The sequence below is a fragment of the Haliotis cracherodii genome, unplaced genomic scaffold (assembly GCF_022045235.1).
Source record: "Haliotis cracherodii isolate W230 unplaced genomic scaffold, xgHalCrac1.p SCAF_13, whole genome shotgun sequence".
In the NCBI taxonomy this organism is placed as follows: domain Eukaryota; kingdom Metazoa; phylum Mollusca; class Gastropoda; order Lepetellida; family Haliotidae; genus Haliotis; species Haliotis cracherodii.
In genome coordinates, this window is record NW_027266268.1 from 22679341 (window position 1) to 22688510 (window position 9170).

At 39.9% G+C, this 9170-nt stretch overlaps 1 pseudogene; it reads left to right on the forward strand.

Annotated features, from left to right (window-relative positions):
• Positions 1–280: 280 nt before the first annotated feature.
• On the forward strand, positions 281–7753 carry LOC139459069 (toll-like receptor 4; annotated as a pseudogene).
• The last annotated feature ends 1417 nt before the right edge of the window (positions 7754–9170 follow it).

Sequence of the window (9170 nt, forward strand, 5' to 3'; positions counted from 1 at the left end):
CCAAGTCACCGATCCTGACCATCAATTAAGTGGTCTCTTTCCACTAGAATAGGTTCCTGTGGACCAGTTCCAACCCGTAATATCCTTATGGAGTGAGTCAGTGGTTACAGTCACCTGTTTGCATACTCCTGGGTTCGTTACATACCTAATCAACAGAGCGGAGAGACGTGACGTTTGTGGGTCAGCCTATTCGGGTGTTATCTACTCTGATATAAACTCTCACTGTCGGATCGCAGACACAACTTAGCGCAGCTGTCAGAGGTACACAACAAAGCAGGTCATGAATCTGGAATTAACAGGTAGGTGGCAGTGTAGCTGATAGTCTCGTGAATGCTGTTGTTTTTTTTCGTTTAACGCCGTCCTCAGCAGTATTCCAGCGGTCTGTAAATAATCGAGTATGGACCAGACAGTCCAGTTATTGACAATAAAAGCATCGATGACATGCATCAACCCGATCCCGCTAGTCACCTCTTACGGCAAGCATAGATGCCTTTTACGGTAAGCATAGGTTGCTGAAGAGTTATTCCTTACCCGGATCTTGACGAGTCTCTCGTGAATGTATGCCGGGTGAATTGTATCTGTTCATGTTAAATGTTTTGAATATATAGCACCCCAAATACAAGCGTTACAATATTGTTATACACATTGTACAAATGACACAATAGCATATTTGATATAATTTAAGTTAACTGTTTCAATCTCTGTTAAGTGTTGAGCGAGTATGGTATTACGCAGCTTTTAGCATTTCTGGTGTCCCCCGCCGTGATATTGCTGGAATATTCTTTCTCACTTACTCATAACACAGTATTGTTAACTGTTTCAGCAAGAGAAGTAACAATTCCCTAACATAACACATTTTGTATTATTTCAAAGCAGTGTTTGAACAATGTTAGTTTCGCTAAATGTGACTGAGTATTGTTTTACGCCGCTTTTAGTAATATTCCAGCAACATCACGGCGGTGGAGTCTGGAAATGATCTTCAAACAGTGTACCCAAATTGGGAATCGATCCCGGATATTTGGTATGACTAGCGAACGCTTTAAGCACTAGGCTAGATCTCCACTGCTACCGAAATCCCTCCTGAAGATGCCATTGTAGCGGAGCTGCCTAGATAAATGCTAAACCCAAAAAGAATATTATTGATAAGTCTGAGGAAATTTCTAATCTATGTTCAAGTATGCTTCATTCACTAATGTTTTCTACGGAAGCGTAGTAGGGCCACGGTGAAAATTTGTTTTTGTCTAAGTATCTCCAACGTAGGACTTATTATCTCCTACGTAGGACTTAGTATCTTCTACGCAGGACTTAGTATCTCCTTCGTAGGACTTACTATCTCCTACGTAGGACTTACTATCTCCAACGGAGGACTTAGTATGGAATAGAATAACTATTTTCTACGTAGGACTTAGTATCTCCTGCGTAGGACTTACTATTTCTTACGTAGGAATTAGTATGGCCTAGAATCGCTATCTCCTATACAGGACTTACTATGTCCTACATAGGAGATAGTTAGTCCTACGTAGGAGATACTAAGTCCTATGTAGGAGATAATAAGTCCTACGTAGGAGATACTTAGACAAACAAAAAATTTCACCGTGGCCCTACTCCGCGTACGTAGTTTTCAGAAAATAAATATAGTTTTAGTTCATTCTGGTTCTTTTGCTATATAAAAACAGATTAATCGGACATGGATTCATGTTTGCTGTATCAAAAACATGAGTAAAGAAATATATCTATGAAGTAACTACTAACTAGTAGTGCCAATATGTAAATATGGGAAAGTTATTTGAAACACACTGTGTCATTAAGCTTCCTGGTTGATCCTCTCTGTAATTACACTTGTCGCGCAACGCTGATTCCACTTCCTCATTGCAGTGTTTCTTCTCTTTATCCCATGGTGATTCATTGTCAGAATAGGACCCTAGCGACCTGTCCTACGAGGTGACTTAATGGATAAAGTGCGTCGTTAATAAAAACAACAACCAGACAACCTTACAATCCAAGTATTGCAAGTGTCAAGGTCCCCGCCCAGTCAAATTTCAACAAAAGAGACACCTCACATTTACATACTTAAGCTTCATGATGGTGTCAGGTTTCCTCTCCAAAAATAATTGTCCTGTCACTGAGCGTGTGAGGGAATGTAGTAGAAGGTCAATTGCTCCAATAAGTGTGAGTGAGTGAGTTAGGATTTAACGCCACACAATAACTCCATCTGTACCATGGCGGTATGGACTCGACCTGGCAAACCAGTGATGATTTGGTTGGTTGGTTTGTTGTTTAACGCCACACCAAGCAATATTCCAGTTATATGACGGCGGTCTGTAAATAATCGAGTCTTGACCAGACAATCAAGTGATTGATATCATGAGCATCGATCCGTGCAATTGGGATCGATGACATGCATCAACCAGGTCAGCGAGCCTGACCACCCGATCCTGTTAGTCGCCTTTTATGACAAGCATAGTCACCTTTTACGGCAAGCATGGGTTGCTGAAGACCTATCCTACCCCGGAATCTTCCAGTGACTGAAAGTACGAGCAACAAGTCACGTCATCATCCAAGTCCCTTCGACTGGTCACCTAAACATATTTAGACAGAATCACAGGATAATGGGGACCATTCCTTGGAATCCCCAGGTGGTGTAGAGATAACATGAACAATAATTGTTAACTGCATATATGTTATTTAAATGCATCAACTGGAAGATCACTGCTTCCTATCGTTCACAAATTCCTCAATACACGAGGAGATGTCCTTGTCTTAAATCAACTGTTCATGTTTCGTGGGAGTCCGAGGTATAACAGATTCCTGGCTGTGTTGTAGGAGCCGACTAAAAGGGGATTGGGTGGTCTGCTCTGGGACTTGATTGACTGTGTAGCTTCGTAAAAGACGGTGTCGGGCGATGTTCATACTATGAACCACTGGTTTGCCTGGTCCAAGCTTCATGATTTACAGGCCGCCTCGTAATTCTGCCCTCTTTGCTGGCCGTAAGAGGCGACTATGTGGATCATGTTGTCGGGATCGGTATATTATGCCATCGTATCATAATATCAATGTCTAGTTTGTCTGGTACAGATTTAATTTAAAGGTTAATGCCATATAGAAGGAATTTTCTGATTCAGTGAGTGAGTGAGTGACTATGGTTTTACGCCGCTTTTAGCAATGTTCCAGCAATATCACGGCGGGGGACACCAGAAATGGGCTTCACACAATGTACCCATGTCGGGAATCGAACCCGGGTCTTCGGCGTGACAAGCGAACGCTTGAACCACTAGGCTACCCGACCGCCACTCTGATTCAGTGATTGACACCATGAGCATCGATCCTTCCATACCTACATATTGATGCAGACCCGTGGAGATCCGGGATAGAATAGGTCTTCAGCAACCAATGCTTGCTGTAAAAGGCAACTATGCTTGTCGTAAGAGGCGACTTGGTTGCTACATGTTATCTTTTCTCAATTGCTTGGATCGGTGCTCATGATGTCAATCACTTGATTGTCTGGTCCAGACTCGATTATTTAGAGGCCGACGTCACATAGTTGGAATATTGCTGATTGCGGCGATAAACAACTAACAAACACGCCCACGCGCCCATTTCGCACAACTCTTTGTGGAAGTTGATCATTTCCGATCGAGGGTAACTTGACGTATTGCCTGGGACACAATATTACAGTGAAAGCAAAATCATCAGGCAGATACGTGAATCTTATCTCTTTATATTCAACATTGAATGGTGATCCTTATAAATCAACAAAAATTCAAAAAAAAGATACCAAGAAACGTCATCGTCTACCGTTTCCGGGAGCATACAAGGTCAAACGGATTAAATAATAATTATATAGTCAAAGTCACATTGTTATTTCATATTAGTGGTGTTTACTGGATACTATGTAGTCTTTTAGGTTTATTCTGGATGTGACTTTTCAAAACCATTCAAACTATTAAAAATATACTGTAATTGTTTTGTAACGAAAGAGTATCAGGACCAGTGAAGATCCGGGGTAGAATAGGTCTTCAGCAACCCATACATGCCGTAAAAGTCGACTTTGCTAGTCGTAAGAGGCGACTAACAGGATCGGGTGGTCAGGCTCGCAGACTTGATTGATGCATGTCATCTTATCCCAATTGCGTGGATCGATGTTCATGATGTCAATAACTGGATTGTCTGGTCCAGACTCGATTATTTACAGACCACCGTCATATAGCTTGAATATTGCTGAGTGCGGCGTTAAACACTGAAAACTGAAACTAAAGCTGAAAGAGTATCAGCAAACTACCTGTCTGTGACATAACATCCGGGGTCCTTGCATTTTCTGAAATATTGATGTCAGATTTCACGATCTGCATTTTCTTTTCTCTCTCATCATATTAAACGGAAATTGACAAATAAAACATTCTTCGGTGAAGATTGGTTGTTTGTTTGTTGTTTAATGCCGTACACGGCAATATTCCAACTAAGGCTTCATCAACTTTTGCCAAGACATATATATGCAGGCAATGTAAATTTTGTTGATATTCAAAGATCAATACATAATGCTTGGGACGGGCGAAGCGCGCCATGTTTGGTTTTCGTACGACAGCTAGAATCACAACGCGGGATTTGTATTTTGGTATATCGTAAATATTCAACAAAAGCTTAGGATTGGTTAATATTGATAAGTCATTTATTGCTTCCTACAAATTTAATAACATGACAAGTCTGATTAACCCGATTGGTCTTCTTTCTGTAACTGATGTGATGACCTCGAAAATTACGTTTATATTCTGTTAAACGTGTGGAAAAGACATTTACTGAAATTGGGCATTATTTACCATCGCGTTGTTTTTTGCCATACAAAATTGACTTTATATTTAGTTAAAATTAACATATTGAACACAATTTGCATAAATGTAACGATTTAAAAAGGTTCCTTATGCATACCACCTTCAGTAATGTTATTCGGGTCAGTTCAAGAAAATTTACAAATTTCATGTTCGCTTTGGTTTTCAGCTTGGCATGATTGAAAACACTGGGGATATTTTTCTACAGTAATGTGTAGTTTTCTATCAGGAATAATGTGGAAAATATTTCTTCAATTGTCCCTTGTTTAATGAAGCTGCGACTGTTTGAAACCGTCCACCCTCTTTACAGTGCTTTATGCTAAAACAATTCATCAGGCTAAAGGTTAAAGAAAAAAGCTGAAATCGTAGAAATGCGAAGCTCCGCTTTTATCATCCGATCTCAACTGGTTGCTAATAATATATTATTATATTTATTCATATTACAATTATATCGACAGGAATGATGCCAGTCAAGTTATGCTGTTTGGTTTGGATTATAATTCCGAATCTGATGACATTACAGTGTTCCCCACAGCAACATTCCGACCTTCAGAAATGCAACATTTCCCATGCAGCCAATGAAACAACAGTAGACTGCTCAAGTTGTGGTTTCAGCAGAGTCCCTCGAGGCTTTCCCAGAAACACAACAGAACTTAACCTGGGTAACAACAACTTATCAAGCCTCCGGAACGGATCACTGCCCTACCTTCCCTCATTACATACGCTGCTTGTGAATGATAACAACATAGAGTTTCTGGAGGAAGGTGCTCTGCAAAACTTGCCTGCCCTTCAACGACTCAACTTAGATGGGAATAGATTTAACTTTACCTATTCCTCTCTTCCTCTTGGGACATTTCAAAACCTGACATCCCTGACAACACTCCGTGTGAGCAGAATGAAGATGCAGTTTTCATCATTGACATATCCTGACGCTACATTTGCTGATCTTCGCTATCTCGAGTCACTGGTTATTGATGGGGCTGGAGAACCCGTGTTTGGCCCTGGCTTTGCACAAATGAAGAGGCTGAAGAGTCTCAGTTTTGGATCACCTGTCCTTATAAGACGTTTAGGGAAAAGCTCCTTTGTGAATTTCAGGGAAGCACCTGTAAGCAACCTAACATTGTCATGGTGTAGTAATCTTATATTTCTGGATGACAATGTCTTCTCTCCTTTTTTTGAACTTAGATTCTTGCTTGCCAGAGACACCACACCCTTTGGACTATATCCGTCTTTATTAAGCCTAAAAGGACTAAGTGGAAGGAATATGACCGAAATAGACTTTTCACATGTGCACAGATATGATGTTACTGTCAAAGATGTACTAAACAATCAAACACTCATGCTCACGTCTGAAATGACCCGTTACCTTGTAACCATATGTGTTGAGCGACTGATTCTTAGAGAAAATAACATAATTGTGATTGAAAGTAGTGCGCTATTACAGGAACCTTTTCAAAGCTGTCTAAGATATTTTGACCTCAGACAAAATGCTGTAGCTGGTGAGCCCAAGTTGCTGTTTCTTCTTCCTGAACTTGTTAACCTTGTTCTACTGGATGTGTCAAAGCAGGTATATCATTTGTATCTTGGTGATGGACAGGATAAAAGTTCCAAAGACTTGCTTGGGAAATCATGGGGAAACATGACATTCTATCTTCCTCCGTTATTGGAGACACTTTTATTGAGTGGGTCAGGCGCACATGATAGAGTTTTAAAGGGGACTAACATATGTTTTCATGGAGGTGAACACTTAACATATTTGGATCTTTCTTAATCTGCCTTGAGAACGAACTCATGGCGTATTTATGGTGTGGAGCATGTAAACTATCTTGATTTTACAGGGAATTTCTTTCAAAAAATACCGTTGACATTTTTTCAATCATTCCCAAACGTCATGATACTGTATCTAAACAATGTTCACTTTGATACTGATTTAATGTCTAACATGAGTTCCCGGACACTGTTTATTCCGCTCAAAAACGTCCGTTCATTAGATATATCCTTTAACTCTTTATACAAAATGTATACACATATATTCGGGGATCTTAAAACCTTAAAATATTTGAATTTAAGCCATAATGTGTTTGAAGACGTCCCTATTGAATTGTCTGGAATGTTAAACATCACTCATATTGATCTTTCATTTAATTCCATCGGTGTTCTGAGCACAAATACAAGAACAATTTTAGATGAAAGGGTATTTGATTCGCAGCAGATTTCACTTGACCTTCATGGAAACATCTTGTCCTGTGGATGTGCAGCCTTGCACTTTCTGACGTGGATAATTGACACAGATGTCCAGTTTCGACGCTTTGACTCGTACAGTTGCCTCAACACGGACGGTCAGCTTATCAAACTTTCAAACATTACTCGTTCCTTTGGGAGACACTGGAGATATTGCTACGCTAGATTTTGGCTTGCCTTTTCAGTTTGTTTGATGTGTGCTCTGATTTCTGGTCTTGTTATTTTTCATTTGATACTGAAAAATACCATTTCGTTAAAATACGGGATGTTGAGATTAATAGGGTTCGATTATTGTGTGCCATGCAGACAAGATTATCTGTATGACATATTTATTTACTATTCTCAACATGATGATTATCAGTGGGTGTGTACCACCTTTCTACATAAGATGGAGGTTGAGAGAGGTCTACGACTATGTATTCCAGACAGAAACTTCGAAGTGGGCGTTTGCGCAGCTGAGGAAATTATTAACTGTATTCACAACAGCTGGAAGACTGTCCTGTATGTGACCGAGACTTTCCTTCAGGACGAGTTGTGTTCCTTTACACTGTCATCTGGGGTCTATGCATGCAACAATAACATGCCTAAGATGTCAGCTACTAGATGGAGATGGTGTGTTTGTTCTGGAGGACTTGGAGGAAAACAACGCCTGGCAACGACTCTTTGAACATGTTTTGAGATGGATCTGAACGTACGTCCTGGATGTGGCGGGTTTTTGTCCACCTTGATATCAGCATAAATTGTAAAGTTTTGATTAGTTTGTGAAAAGTCTCTTCCCTTTTGAATGCCATCTCTGCTATTTCAAAAAATATTTTTGATGAGCTCGAGGTTATTAAAAAATAATAAATGTAATATTAGCTAAGAAAATAACATATATACAATATACATAAAATACACATTTATAACTGTTTGAAATGTACTTTGGGCCATATGACCTCACATACTGGATAAGGGCTGGTGGGGTAGCCTTATGGTTAAAGCGTTCGCTCGTCACGTCACGCCGAAGACCTGGGTTGGATTACCCACATGTATGTTCGTCCTTGAATTCATTTTGATTGTTTCTTACCTGGGGAATATTGAAAATCGAGCAAACTTTTTGTACACGTTCCATAATTAATACATACCCATATTTTAACATACTACTGGTACAGTTTGCCCATACTTATGCAGGTGTAATTAAGGTCAACAGCATCATATTAATTACAGTTGTCTGATCTAAGTAGATCGTACTGTTAACAGTCTCTCTCAGGGTTCTGGGAATATTCCTAATAACAAAGAAAGTCCCTCTAACATTTTCTTCCTCTTCGAAAGACATAAAGCTTTTAGAGTTGCAGCGACCCTTTACTGTATATACACCCTTATTGAACCAGTTATGAATGATAAGTCATGAGTTATTGAACTAATGGTTAAACCATAGTGGTTAAAGCGCTGATGTTTTTTCACTGTTATGTTATCTGTGTTTAGTAAGATATATTTTTCTCCATTTGGTTCATTGATGTTCATTTTCAGTCTTGACATTCTATGAAATATTGAAAGAGTATTCATCGAAGTTCTAAGACCAGTCGCGGTACCGTCTAAGAACAGCTTAGTGTAGTCCACATATTGCCCAAGTTTATGGTCTTTGTCATTAAGTATATACTATTCCTTTAATACTACCAAAGGGTCTTCAGCCCTAGAATTAAGTATAACCTCCGAAAGATGACCATTTTGCGTTACACATGAAGAAACATTGTCAGTGTGTCATGTGTGGACAAAATTCTTCTTTTGTATCTTATTTTCGACCAATATGTAATACAAGATCCTGTTAGTCGCCTCTTACGACAAGCATAGTCGCCTTTTACGGCAAGCATGGGTTGCTGAAGACCTATTCTACCCTGGATCTTCACGGGACCCTCTATATGTGCTCACCCGGTCCCTTATTGTTCTATCTCCGTGGAATTCCTAGTAAGAATATAGGCCCCCCAACAACCCACGCTAGTCATAAGAGGCAACTAAATGGATCGGGTGGTTAGGCTCGGTGATTTAGTGGATAGCTTGGCATCGGATCCTAATTGCGTGGTTCGGGGCTAGGGAAGTCAATGACAGGATTGTCTTGTCCAGACACGA